Consider the following 13,300-nt stretch of genomic DNA (forward strand, 5'->3'; position numbering starts at 1 on the left):
GCAATACTTCTTCCATTCAAGTGATGTGCATTTGACCTTCTTAATGGATTAATACTCTTCTAAAACTCCCATGTTTCTAGGACCCCTCTGTGACAACTGTCAAATTCAGGTCATTCTCGGACTCATGCATCTTTATAAAAACCATTCATGCACAACATGCCATGGCCTAGTAGTATAGATTAGGCCAAAATCTTGCATAAACTAGGATCCAACTAAGATCTAGGACTAATATACTTGATACTTATAATTCTAGTAAGTTGCTTAGCTACAATAGGAAATGCCAATACTATAATTAGAATAAAGCTTCAAGCTTTGTTATAATTGAAATAGGGTATAAAACCCTAAAAATAAATTAAAACATTCTAATTATACTTCAACATGTTGTGAATATCAAACAATATTCCAAAAACCCTAAAGAGCCAAAAATCCAAAGTTATAAATTATAAAGCTTAAAAACTTTATAAAATTTGGCTATAAACTTCCTAATATCAAATTGTTATTAATGAAATTAAGAATTATAGTCAATGAAATAGAAACTAAATTACCAAGTATTAATCATAATTCATTTGTTGAAAACAAGATTTTAAATAAATCCAAAATTGCTTAATAATCACTTTTATAAAAATTAGATTTTTTTATAAAATTAAGGAGGGATTTTTATAAAATTTGAATTGAGGAGAGAGAAGGCCCTAATCCACTCAAAAATCTGGCCATTCTCCCCTCCCCATGCTCCCTCTTCCCAAAAACTTCAATCATTAAGTCAAAACCCTCACTCCACCTCTTCTTTCTCCACTCTCTTACACTCCACTCTTCACACACTTCACTCTCTTCTTCCCTCTCTCTAAACTCACGAAAATACTCTCATTCCTCTGCAAAATTTCGAGATTGTGAAGCCCTTGAAGTGTTCTTACTTCCCTCAAGATCATAACAAAGGTAAACAACATCATCTTCTTCCATAGTTACATGATTTTACTTCTTTTCTTTCTTAGTTTTCTCTTCTTTTCGGATTCTATGCCATTCCATGGCTAGAAATCTTTATATTTTCCCTTGTGGTTTGTAGATTCTCACCATAACACAATGCATGTGTAAGAGATGGTGAAAATCCGGGATCAAACCCATGCAAGGAGTGAAAAAGATGCACATATGATCATGTGACATCAAAACATAATATTTCATGTTCTTCTCCCTTTCTTTTGTGTTCATGCATGACCAAAATCATTTAAACCATTTCTAGTACATCTTGGATGCTCATTCATTCCATGCATGTGTTAGAAATCGGGCCTTACTAAAGACATGCATGATGTTCTTGTTGAAATACCCTAATAATGCACACAAACAAACATGCAATCTGCCAGATTACTTTGTTCGACTTTGAACGGCCATAACTCAGTCATTTCTTAACCAAATCATGATATTCTTTTTTTATTGGTTAGTTCCACGAGTTAAATTTCACACCCAACTGGTCTCACTGTAAAATATTAAATATCCGATTTTTGGCAGATTTTACAAAAAGGTTGCGCATACAGCTCTTTTTCTGTGATCACTATTTTTATCTTGCTTAAACAATGGCCTTAAACCCAACCATAAATCTGAGGAAAAATACCATAGAAACTTAACATATCTAGTGAATGATGGTTGAAATTTCGTGGCTTAAAACCTCACTGAATGGACTACAAAAATTCATGAACTTCAGCCACATCTACACTTCATGCATTATTGCATGCAACTTTTCTTAAATTGTTTGGAATCATTACACTCATTTCTCTTCTGAATACATTCTTAACATTTTTACTTTTGAAAGCCCTTGCATTCATGAGATAATCTGGAAATTTCAAGAGCTTTTGTTATTTCTTTGATTTATTAGAATTATTGCTAAAACCAAGAGCATAAATCATATAAAATACTTCCAGGGGTCAATAAATCCTAAATAAAAATATGGATGATCCTTATGGGGAGTAATTACCCCTCACCAAATTTCAGCAATTGTTGTTACTGTTTAATACGATTTCTAATTTTCTTTTCTTTAGGACATGATAAATTACAAAACCAGTTTAGAGGATATAAAAATTGTATCTAACAATTTTAGCATACCTTACCTGTAATGGGTGACTCCAGAAAATAATTTCAAGATTTTTCATCATGTCTTACTATTTTTCCCAATTTTTGGTAATTATAATGGTCTAAAAATGGGAGAAATAGTTCTGATTATATAAAATTCATGAACATTTACCAGGATATAATATTATACATTAGGAGGTTACAAAAAATTTTTGAATATTTTTCTCTACTGTAAACTATTTTTCTCTTATTTTCTAAAATTAATTGCATTAAAATGCACTTAAATACACATAAATACCCAAAACCCGTTTATGCATTATGAAAACCACTTTTGATATTTTTCCCAGGATATTTATACTGTAAATGATGTTACAAAAATTTATGGTGATTTAGTTTAACTGTTTAATATTATTTCTTTAATTAATGACTATTTAAAGGAATAAAACAAGGAAAAATACAAATAACCACTGAAAAATATCTTTTATATTTTTCCCAGCCTATTTATGTACAATAACAGTTAATTAAAAAGTTTGGGTAATTTTGGAAACTGTTTTCTATTTATTTCAATTTTTATTGAAATAAATGCTCAAAAATCATAAAATATAATTAAACAGCTTGGAAATCCATTTTTATATTTTTCCCAACTTAGTATTGTGTAATAACAGTTAAATAAAAAGTTTGAGAATTTTTATCCCTCGAATGCTATTTTTCGTGAATTTATGTTGTTATAGAGACTTAAAAATTTGGAAAGTTTATATTCCAAGGTTGTAATTAATCGCCCGATATATAGAATTTCATTACTTCAGAAAAAGTGTAACTAATTGATATAAAATCCAATACTAAAACATAAATTGGCATTTCCCTATATGTAGAGTTTAGTATATTAGCATTAGTTATCGACATGGAAACTCACTAGTGCGTGTGTTTGATGTCGTAGGATCCCGGTAGTAAGACGTTGGTGCATCCCGAAGTACCGCTTGTGCCTACACAAAACATCGTGAGTATTCACGTACTCCCCTATTTTCGGTTTTTAAATGTTTTGGGGTGGAAAAGCATGTCCTAAACTTTTTATGTTCGTTGTATTTATTTTGACTCGTATAAACTTGGTTGCTATATTTTGCATATTGTGAGTATTCACGTACTCTCCTATTTTCGGTTTTTATGTTTTGGGGTGGAAAAGCATGTCCTAAACTATTTATGTTCGTTATATTTAATTGACTTGTATAAACTTGATTACTATATTTTGCATATTGTGAGTATTCACGCACTCCCCTATTTTCAGTTTTTATGTTTTGGGGTGGAAAAACATGTCCAGAAAAACTATTATTTGCATGTTGTATTTAAATTGATTTGTATCAATCATGATTGCTATTGTATTGCTATGTATCTCTATGTATGTCTATGCAACACGGAACATGAGAACTTATCGTACTAAGGCCCTTCCCTTATCTCTAACCATTAACTCTTTGAGCCAATGGTCATTATGGATAGCGCTATTAGGAATTGACAACTCCTCACTCGCCCGAATCGCTGGAGTGCATGATACCATATTCATCTATGGAACGATAAGCATAGATCTCGATAGGGCTTCAGTCATAGGTTTGGTTGAGACTCATTGTTTGCTCATACACATACAAACGCGTTTCTCGTTATAGCAATAAACTTGTATTCCTTAATAGCAATCAACTTTGTTTTATCATTAAAGCAATGTACTTGTACTTACGAAAAGCATTATTGTACCCTCGATCTATAAACTTGTGATACTCACCAACTATTTTCATAGTTGACGCTCGTTTTACATGCTTTTTCAGGAAATCATTAGTAAGTGAATGTAAAGATTCATCATCATAGAGCATGCTGCATCGTGTTGAAGCTATTATGAAGTTATATTTTGATTAATGTTGTTTTGGAAAAACTTGTACTTTGTTTCTTTTAAGCTATGGGTTGTAAACTTTTAAATACTGCTATGGTGATGTATCTTTATCTTTTGCAATGAAGCCGTTATCGCTGTCATACCTTGCGTTTCCGCTTTAGCGGGGTGTGACACCCTCTTTCTCCAATCTCTTTTCACATACGAAATTCACTCCATACTTATTAAAAATTATGGGCTTCGACTCGTAACTCTAAAAGACACGGCTTCTCTCGCTTCCTCTATTCTCTCATTTTTTTCTTTTCTCTCATGATATTCTAATAAATCTGCAACAAAACAAACCACTTGCGGAGAAAGTAGAAAACAACCATCACACAATTCGGTTACGAGTTTTAAAAGATACCAATGAAAAACAAAAACTCACAAAATAAAAATGCAAAACAAATAGAAGAAGAAAAGAAAAGAAAATGCAAACTGAGCTCGGGTTGCTTCCCGAGAAGCGCTTTTTTTTGATGGAGTCATGGGTCGGACTCCGTATGCCCTACGTGGTATTGGTTGGAGGTACGATCTCCATATGCACCATCTCTTCCTTCCACCTTTTCTTGTAAGCTTGCACCTTTCTTACATATGCTTTCTTAGAATTTTCCTTCTTCATTGTAGAATCGCGTTCCTCATGCTTTCTTTTCACCCCTTTATTCTTAACAACAAGTTCAGGTTCCCCTTTTTCTTTTTGTAGCACCTTAGCTTCAACATCCATCGTATCCAAAGATCGCCTGCTCAAGTCTTGTGTAATTTCTTCTTCTTCATCACTTGACAGCAAACTTTCTTCACTTTTTTCACTCACTAAAGACTTTGGAGTTTTATATGCAAATACCTCAAATAACATTGGAATTGAAGCTCTAGGCTTTGTACGCTTGACTTGTTCTCTTGTTTGAATTTCTTCTTCCATCATTTTCTCTAACTCTTCAAGCTCGTTTTCTTCATCCATAAAGAATACTTCATTTTGAGCACAATCCTTCTTGAATCTATCTTCCACTCCAAAAGTCATTTGCTCAGATCTTACTCGCAATGTAAGCTTCGACTCGCGAATATCCACCTAGTCTCATTCGGTATTTAGTAAAGGGCGTCCAAGGATAATTGGGACATATTTATCCTCCTTCATATCTAGCACCACAGAATCAATTGGAAAAATAAAGTTTCCAATTTTTTCCAGAATTTCCTCAATTTTACCTCAAGGATTAGTCACCGAACGATTGGCCATATGAATTGTCATTCGAGTAGCCTTCAATTCTAGAAGGTTTAGATTTTGGTAAAATGAATAAGGATCAAATTTATGCTCGCTCCAGAATCGGCTAAAGCATATGTCTTTATGTTGTTTCCAAACTCACATGCAAGTGTAAGTTGTCCAGGATATCCCATGTTCCTTGGTATCCCCTCCATAATAGCCATAGAACTTTGCTCACTAAGTACTACCTTGAAGAAATTTGGCATATTCGAGAACCTTCGCTAAGGATTCAATGAAAGGAGTATTGATCAGAATACCCTTAACTTCTTTCTTAAAGTTGATATGCTCTTGCTCTAGCGGGTGAACTCTGGATCAATAAGGAAACGGTAAAGGAGATTAATATTCTCGAGCACTAGGAGAATTTTCCTGCTAAGACTGAGACCACGTCGTGAGGATTAAATCCTCACATCGTGATGATGGTGTTTCTATAACGACCGGATCCTGGCATGTATTTTAAAACAAATTATTCATTTTTGCAAAGGGACTCGACGAGTTGGAGGCCCCAAACTCTTCAAGTAGGAATGGGATTTTGATGCGGGACATGAAGTCTACTCGACGAGTAGGGCTGCCAGAGTGAAACCCTAATTTTCAGGGTTTGCACCCTATTTAAACACCTTGACCTCCAAAGGGTGGCCTCATTTGTAGCCTCCATCACCTCAAACCCTAGCCACCAAACCCTAATCCACCTTTGAGTGTTCTTGAGCCATTTTTGTATGTTCTTGGTGATTTTGAAGCTTGAGAAGGAAGGAGAAGCTTGAGGATTCAAGAGGAAGCCAATAGATCTGGAAGTTGAGCTACATTCCTGACTCATTTGAGGTATAAAGTTGAAATCTTGGCTTTCTATTGCTTAGATCTTCATTTAGGGTTGTATTTTGTCATTTTCAGGATTTGAGTGTATCATGAGGTTTTGACTTCAGATCTAGACACTCATGAGCTTATCAGGCTTGAATTTTCCAGCTTTATCAAGCATTGGCCCTTCCCCATGCCCTAGATCTCTTATATAGCTTAGTTTTGGTGTTTCTAGCTTCATGACACCATGCATGAACGTAAAGTTAGCAACTTTACATGGTAACTTAGTCCTAGGGGACCAGATCTATGGTTTGGAAGCATTGAACTCAATTGGAAGTGAACGAATGGATTTAGACTAAGAGGGACTCGACGAGTTATTCATCCAAGTCGGCGAGTTAGGTCGTGGTCCCCAAATATTTTCTGTTACTGAGCAAACTCGTTGAGTCTAGGAGATGACTTAGCGAGTTGGCCATGGTTTTGGGTTTCGAATATTGAAGAAGTCGATGACTTCAAGGAGGAACTTAGCGAGTCATGAGTGAAATATCCTGAGTCTATTAAGAGGAGGAACTCGACGAGTTCACGAAAGAACTCGACGAGTTGGATCGAGATTTCCAGGGTTTTATGGATCATGGAACTCGACGAGCTGATGGACAAAACCAGCAAGTTCAGTCAACCACGATGTGACTTTGACCAGGATGTTGACTTTGACTTTGACTTTGACTATTGACTAGAGTTGACCCTTAAAGGGGTTATGAGTATGAAAGGGTAATTAAAGGAGATTTTTATGTTTAAGAGTTTGATAGGAGTTGATCCCAGAGCCGAGGACAGTTCCACTACTACACAACATTTGAGGTGAGTTACCTTCAAGTAGAAGAGGGTCGAAGGCACCAATGCCAACCCACTAGTAAGAGTTATGGTAGAGATGATTTTCTCTGTGATAATTATCTGGTATGTCACTATTTGTTATGCTTTGAGTGCCAATATGCTATGATATTAGGTGATAGTGGTAGTAAGGGTAGGATAGGCCCCAGTACCGACGAAAGGACCGAAGGGGTATGCCAGTACACTGATAAGCTAGGCAGTATATGAGTTATGTGTACATGGGCTAGGATGTTATATGGTAGAAGTAGCAAGTGAAATAGTCCCCGATACCCGTCGAAAGGACCGAAGGGGTAGGCGCCCTGATATGCTAGGCGAGGTACCATTTGAAAGGACCGAAGTGGTAGGCCAGCACCCGGGTATGCTAGGAAAGTTGTCGGTTGAAAGAGACCGAAGGAGTAGGCCAGCACCCTGATATATTAGCCAGTTACCGGTTAAAAGAGACCAAAGGGGTAGTCTAGTACCCATATATGTTAGACAGTATGTTTATTGTATGGTATGTGGTATGACGGGGAACTCACTAAGCTTTGTGCTTACAGATTTCATTTTTTGTTTCAGGTCCTTCTTCTTCGAATGGAAAGGAGCCGGAACAATAGTAACTCATCGCACACATGATTTTCTGCACATGAGATTCTTGGGATTTGTACTCTGACATTATTCTCCTATGATATGTTTTTGAGATGGTTGACTTATGGTTTTCATGATATGAGATAACATTGATGGAATTTTCAGTAATTTGTTTTATGAATCTTTAATTTAAAAATAAAATTGTTGGTCTTGAAATTTGGGATGTTACAAGTTAGTATCAGAGCCTTGGTTTGAGGGATTTAGACACACCTTCGGGGGTATCCACCCTATTTAAACCCCGTTATGCGCCCCAAGTTAGCCTCCTTCACCCTCAGAGCATCATATACCGAACCCTAACCCACTCCTTGTGATTTGAAGTGCTTTTGTGCTTGTTCCTGGAAGATTGAAGAAGAGAAGGAAGGAAAGACCAAAAGAGAAGGTGAAAAGCAAGGATCTAGGACCTAATCCAGAGTTCATTGAGGTACAATTTGGATCTATTCTGTTTCGATGCTCAAATCCCCATCAGAACACCATTAAAGCTATATTTGAACCATTTCCATGCTTGATAGTAGTATAGGGATCATAATGGGTTGAATAGCCACTTGATCTGGCTATGTTCGAGTTCCAGGAGCCTAGTTCTAATACCTTTATGGGGCCATATTGCATGAAGGCCCTAGATCTGCCCCTTTTAGTGTGTTTTGATCCTTAAAATCCCCATTGATGATTATATACACATAAAGTTGGAAACTTTACGTGTTAATCAAGCCCTAGGATCCCAGATCTATAAATGGAATGCACTGGATTCAAGCAGAATCGAGTGTAGAGAGATTGCATGTATGCAAATAGGCGAGTTGTTCTTCGGACTCGGCGAGTCAAGTCGCGAGTCCCCGATTTTCCCCCTTTCGATTATGAGGATAGAGCAGTGAGCCATAGGTGGACTTAGTGAGTCGGAAGCCAGACTCAGCAATGGAGGGACTCGGCGAGTCAATGCCCTGACTCGGAGGGTCACAGTCTAGAGTGTTCATCGGATGAAGATCAACTCGGCGAGCTGTTTATACAACTTGACGAGTCGGATGAAGGACAGTTGAGTATCAGTTAGGAAGAGAACTCGTCGAGTCAGTTCCTAACTCGATGAGCATAGTCGGGAGTATGAACAATCGACTGGATATGGACTCGACGAGTTGGAAAGCCAACTCGGCGAGCCGGGTCAACTGGAAGTTGACTTTGACTATGACTTGACTATGGTTTGGAATCGGTCAGGGGTAAAATAATCATTTTACCCTGGGAATAGTATCAATGTCTGATTAAGTGTTTTATGGAAATATAGTCGGAGGATCACCGGAGCAAAAGTCAGACATTTGCGGATTAGTTTTTCAGCAGCCAGCCTTTCGAGGTGAGTTACCTTCCAGTAGGGGTGCGTCTAAGGCCGCAATGCCGGCCCACCAAGTAGGAGTATTTTAGAAGATGATTGTCTTTGTGATAATTATCTTGGTATGGAAACGTGTTTGGTTATGAGATACATCTGTATGATATGTTACGTGTATGATAGGGATAGTTTTCACCTGACAAAATTGTCCTTAGGACCAAAGGGTAGGTCAGTACTCGGATATGCCTGATCGTATGCTTATACCTTGTTGTTGGATGCTAGTAGTAGGGGGTGGAATAGACCCCAATTACCGGTTGAAAGATACCGATGATGATTACCGGTTGAAAGATACCGATGATGATTACCGGTTGAAAGATACCGATGGTATTGTATGGTATGTGGTATGATGGGGGAACTCACTAAGCTTTGTGCTTACGGTTTCATTTTTTGGTTTCAGGTGCCTCTTCGTCTAAGGGGAAGGAGTCGGCGGCATAGCATGGCGTCACACACACATCTGATTTTCCGCACGAAGTTTTCTGGGAGTGTACTCTGATATGATATTTGTTTATGACGTGGGTTTCGAACACGATGCATTTTTTATGAAATGACGTGTTCGCACAATATTTTCTAATGAATGCTTTTATGAGATAAATAATTAAAATGAAATTTTTGGGCTTGAATTTTGGGATGTTACAAGTTGGTATCAGAGCCTTGGTTTGAGGGATTCAGACACACCTTCAGGGGTTTCTGGACTCAACCCGAGGGACTAAAAGATTTTTACAAGGAAAATGGTTTTCTAAAATCTAAAATGGGAAGTTTAAGAAAGACGAAGTGTGTGATGCGTGCGACCGGCCGGGCTCAAGTAAGTTTTCTTCAAGATACCCATACTTGTTATGTTATGTTGTATGGTTTTTATTCAGAAAACTGCATGCTAGAATACGACTAAGGATCTAGGAGGATGCCCTGTGTGCCTGATATATGATTTTGAGAATTACATGCTAGTTAGGGCTAAGGATCTAGGAAGGATGCCTTATATGCCTGTTGTATGAGCTGTATGCTAGGCTGTTTAGTCAGCTGTAGGATGGCCTGTGCAGGTTATGCCTGGTTTGGTTACTCAACGTACGAATGCTGCTTGGTTGTGCTATGGAGGGGTTCTGGCCAACTTCGACTAACTAGTGAACGTATATGTAACCGTATCCTCAAACTAGTTAGGGGGACGCGGTAAGGACTCCTAATGCAACTGATGGCGGGGAGTATGTCGGAGAGTGCCCTAGGGAAACCTAGGATGTGATCAGTTGGAAGAGCATCGGTGAAAAGGGACTTGGTGAAGTCAAGGCAATCCTTGAGGAAAGTACGGATAGATGTGGAAGGTAGTATGGGCCCGTACTACTGAAAGCAGAGGATCTGTACTCGATTCTAGGAGGGCCGAGATAGAACCTAAAAACATGGAGAGTGTGTGAGACCTTTCGGGGGTATATGTGATCCTGAAAATTGTGTTATTATTTTCAAGATGGTGGTCACACGTCATGGAGCAGGGGGATCAGGATCTGGTTCAGGATCGGGTTCGGGAGCGGGAACCGAGCATGTCGATGATGGGTTACATGAGTTCATCACGTCTGAGATTACGAGAGGTATCCTTGAGGCAACCTTGGTTATTTTCGGGTTGATCAAGGAAGGGATTATCGAGCTGATGGAGGATCGCCTCCAGGCATTCAGGAGTGATCTGGCGTCTAGCCAGGTGGGTACACATACACTGTCCTTTAAGGAATTCCGTAGGAGTGGTGCACCGTATTTTCATGGGGTGAAGGACCCTATATCTACTAGGAGATGGATTGCAGACATCGAGTCTGCGTAGCTAACGAGTTTCTGCCCGGAAGGGTCGAAGGCCCTTTTCGCTGCAGGTTGTTTGAGGGATAGATCCAGAGATTGGTGGAAGTTGATTGGCAATACGTTGGGAGCCCTAACCATTAAGGCTATGACATGGTCAGATTTTGTGACCCGATTCAGGGCTGAGTTTGCACCAGCTGTGGAGCTTCAACAGCTAGCCAGAGAGTTCTTGGATATGAGACAGACTACGGAGACTGTGGCGGAGATCACCGCCAAGTTCTGGGAGAGGGCCTTGTTGGTACCCAAGTATGCGGGGGATGAGGATATGAGGAGGACCCGATACCATGACATGCTACAGGATGATATTTGGGAGCATGTTAGTTTCTCTACTTGCCCTACCCTAGATTCCATGATTGCCAGGGCTAAGGAGAGAGAGAGAGAGATTGATTTGGAGCACATACGGAAGAGGAAGGCCGCTGAGGGGCAGGTGATGGGGGCTTCGGGGAAGAAGCCCAAGGGATCCGATGGAAAGCCGAAAGGCCATTCAGGGCGGGACCGCTGTGGGAAATGCGGTCAGGCACATGAGGGAGTTTATCGCACTGGGTCAGGTTCAGGCTGCTATAAGTGCAGCAAGGTTCGGCATTTTGGCAGAGATTGTACTGCCCCTACTTTTGCGATTCAGATATCAGACCTGATTTGCTTCCATTGCAATCAGAGGGGCCATAAAAAGGCCAATTGTCCCAGGTTGACAGCAGCAGCAGCAGCGCCGATAGTGGCGTCAGCGTCAGTGACAACACAGGTTATGGATGGCCGAAAGGTCAAGTCGGAGGCTCCAATGGTTCAGAGCCGAGCATTTCAGCTGACAGCCGAGGAGGCACGCGCTGCACCCGATGTGGTGACGGGTATGATTCTTTCCCTCTGATTTATTTGTATGATGTTATGATATTGATATGTGCTCTGTATGTATGCGTTTAGGATCGTTCCATGTGAACGGTATCCCAGTTCAGGTGTTGTTTGATTCGGGTGCTACCCGATCATTTGTCTCTCTTGCGCTTAGCAAGAAGTGTCCTGAGTCTTCGGGCATGTTGGAATGCCCTCTAGAGGTCGAGATTGCAGACGACCGATCAGTGGAAGCATCGGAGGTCTACCGAGATTGTGTTTTGTGGTTGTTCGAGGAACGTTACCTGGTAGACTTGGTTCCCATACCGTTGCGAGGGAACAAAGTTATTATAGGTATGGATTGGTTGAGCCCCAATGGGACAGTGATAGATTGTGCACATCAGCTGGTGTAGATCAGGACCCAAGTGGGGGAGAGTTGGTAGTTCAGGGCGAGAGGCCACAGCGAGGACTAGCTGTATGCTCAGGAGCGAGAGCTAGGAGCTACCTTCAGCAGGGTCGTGCAGGGTATTTCGCTTATGTTATGGACACCTGGGAGGCGGGTAAGGCGACAGTGGCGATGCACCTGTGGTGCGGGAGTTTATGGATGTATTCCCCGAGGAGTTTCCTGGGATACCTCTGGAGAGGCAGGTGTAGTTTAGGATCGACCTAGTCCCTGGTGCAGCTCCGATAGCCAAGGCATCGTATCGGTTGACTCATCCTGAGATGCAAGAGTTGTCTTGACAGCTGCAGGATCTATTAGACAAGGGATTCATTAGACCGAGCAGTTCACCCTGGGGAGCCCCAATTCTATTGGTGAAGAAGAAGGACGGGTGGCATCGGATGTGTATAGACTATCGGGAGCTGAATAAGGTAATGGTGAAGAACCGTTACCCAATCCCGAGGATCGATGATCTCTTCGACCAGCTTCAGGGAGCATCTTGGTTTTCCAAGATTGATTTGCGATCAGGCTATCATCAGATGAGGGTCAGAGAGGAGGATGTGCAGAAGACTGCTTTTCGGAGACGCTATGTTCATTATGAGTTTGTAGTGATGCCTTTTGGGCTCACTAATGCTCCTGCCGTGTTCATGGATCTCATGAATCGCGTGTGCCGGCCGATGTTGGATCGGTCCGTGATTGTTTTCATTGACGATATCTTGGTTTATTCCAAGACGCGAGAGCAGCATAAGGAGCACTTGCGTGAGGTTTTGAGTACTTTGAGGAGGGAAAGGTTATATGCTATGTTCTCCAAGTGTGAGTTCTGGTTGCATAAGGTGCAGTTTCTGGGGCACCTTGTCAACCAGGATGGGATATCAGTGGATCCAGCCAAGGTAGAGGCCATGATGAGATGGGAGGTCCCGAGGTCTCCATCCGAGATTTGGAGCTTCCTAGGATTGGCAGGCTACTATCGGAGATTCATTCAAGACTTCTCCAACATAGCTGTACCCCTGATCAGGCTGACGAGGAAAGCCATGGTTTTTCGTTGGGGGCCCGAGCAGCAGACTGCATTCGAGACGTTGAGACAGAAATTGTGCGAGGGGCCAATCTTAGCCCTGCCAGAGGGCATGGAGGATTTTGTTGTGTACTGCGATGCGTCCATCTCGGGTTTGGGCGCAGTGTTGATGCAAAGAGGGCACGTTGTTGCTTACGCATCGAGGCAGCTGAAGCCTCACGAGGCGAACTACATGACACATGATTTGGAGCTGGGGGCTGTTGTATTCGCCGTCAAGATTTGGCGTCATTACCTCTATGGGGTTCGTTGTACCATCTACACGGACCACA

This window comes from Lactuca serriola, chromosome 1 (genome assembly GCF_051521515.1).
Source record: "Lactuca serriola cultivar US96UC23 chromosome 1, Lser_US96UC23_V15, whole genome shotgun sequence".
NCBI classification, from domain to species: domain Eukaryota; kingdom Viridiplantae; phylum Streptophyta; class Magnoliopsida; order Asterales; family Asteraceae; genus Lactuca; species Lactuca serriola.